This window comes from Solanum pennellii, chromosome 1 (assembly GCF_001406875.1).
Source record: "Solanum pennellii chromosome 1, SPENNV200".
In the NCBI taxonomy this organism is placed as follows: Eukaryota; Viridiplantae; Streptophyta; class Magnoliopsida; order Solanales; family Solanaceae; genus Solanum; species Solanum pennellii.
In genome coordinates this window covers 27,627,863-27,629,997 of record NC_028637.1, presented here as the reverse complement: position 1 = coordinate 27,629,997, position 2,135 = coordinate 27,627,863, and the positions used below count along the sequence as shown (strand labels likewise).

General features: G+C 34.1%; 1 pseudogene; it reads right to left on the bottom strand.

The window, feature by feature from the left end:
- Positions 1-377: 377 nt before the first annotated feature.
- LOC114074941 lies at positions 378-1,637 on the bottom strand (annotated as a pseudogene).
- Positions 1,638-2,135: the final 498 nt, after the last annotated feature.

The following is a 2,135-nucleotide window of genomic DNA, read 5'->3' as shown; positions in this document are numbered from 1 at the left end:
ACTCCATAACACAAAACTTCAATATCAACATAGTGCATAACCTAATATCTCAACAAATCTAGCATCAATTGTCATTCTATTACAGAATAGGTAATTGTCATTTTTTAAGGTTAAAATAATTGTAATAACGAAAATCACATGTTAACTGCTTTAACCTTTAAAATGTCTAGGCATCCTAAAATGAAAGGCTTAACCTTTAAAATGTCTAGGCATCACACAAGAAAAACAAAACAACTTTCATATTTCAAAAGAATTGGGGGCTAGTTCCCCTTGCCCTTTTCTTGAAATCATCTTGATACGTTTTTTCCGTCATTTTTTAACTGATTACATGTAACAACTTCCTTTCCTCGCCAAGTTATCTTTGTTGGTGAATATGGCTAGTTTGTTGGAGTTGACACCCCAGTTTCATCTCCGGTGAACTGAATTTTTCTACCACTAGTTGATGACGTCATTCTGCCCTTTCTCATGGCCAACAATGTATCAGCTTCAGAGATGGTTTTCGGCCTCAATATTGGGTCTTCATCGTCACCAATCAAGTCCATAAACTGTTGACTGTTGAGTATCAAATTGAGTTCGAAAGGCTGATTGTTGAGATGATTGTGTACCAAATTCAGGTTCATAATTGTGTTCCTTGAGGCATGGCCAGATTGTTGTGTTCCAATTGATGTCTCACCAATTTTTTCTGTGCCTTTGCCTTTCTTTGAAATCTGTTCAGCCCCTTTTGCCTATCAAACAAAATAATGTTAACTCATATTTCTAATTATTGTAGTCCAGAAAATACAAAGCTATAGCAGCCCAAAAAAGTCAAACAGTCACAAAAGTTTCAATTTCCAAATATTCAAAATTGAAGTCTACAAAAATGTCCATCTAAAAACCGTCACAAAAACTATAATAAAAATAGTGCCAACTATTGCAATCTCCAAAAATACACAATTAATGCAACTTAAAGATTTATCTAAAATAAGAGAATAAGTTAAAAATATACCTCATAACAACCTCGTGCGTTGTGATTTTGTTCCCCACAATTACTACATGTCATTATAGAACCTTTTCTTGATGAACTCCATTCACCTTTTCTTTTTTCTTGCTTCATCTGTTGTTCTATCTCTTTTTTTCTTGGTTCTTCCAATAGTTTTGATCATATCAGGTGGTTCCATTGCATGAGCAAAATCAACATTCCAAAACTGTATTCCTCTAACATGTTGTATTTTGTGCTTGTATGCCAACAAATAGGCTTCTTTACTGTAAAACCAGTGAATTTGTGTCTCAGGAACAACTTTCTTATGCAAAAATACATTTATGGCATGAGGGCAGGGAATTCCAGACAAGTCCCACAATCTGCAGGTGCATCTAGTATGCTCTAAGTTCACAGTATGCCTATCATCATCTTCAAACACTTCATAACCATAATCACCATTAAAGTTCACAGTGCATCCATGTGCTATTGCCCTATAATCACTATACAACTTCATGCATTGTGGACTGCATCCAGTTTTCCAATGCCTAACTTTGGCTTCATTTTCAGCCAACCTAGTCATAACCTTAATACTTATTTCCTCCAACATTTTGATAAGTGTCATACCTCTTGCTTCTAAAATCCAAGCATTGAATGATTCTGTGAAGTCATTGTCAACCATTGTGTTCTTACACTGCGTGTCAAAGTAGGCTCTACACCATGCCTGAGGTGGTTTACTAATCAAGTCTGTCACGCCCCTTTTTTTTCTCAAAATATATTTTTATTTTTGATTTTGAAAGAAAAAAGAGTTTTTCCAATTAAAGTGACATTTTGAAAAGACATAATTATTATTCAGAGTCGCCACTTGAAATTGAGTTTTGGTGTTCCAAGTCACCTTATTTAAATCCCTAATCAAAAGGAAATTTGACTCTATTTTATTGGTCTGCGAACTAGAAATTCGGGTAAGGAATTCTGTTGACCGAGGGGAAGGTGTTAGGCACCCCTCGAATCCCGTGGTTCTAGCACGGTCGCTTTATTGACTTTAATATGACTTAACTTAATTTTTTGGACACTGTATTATTTAACTTAATAATAAAATTGTTATTTATTTTCAGATTTATTCTAAACTTATTTTAAATTGGTTTATTTATTTTAAATGGTCTTTCTTCAATTTTTTTTT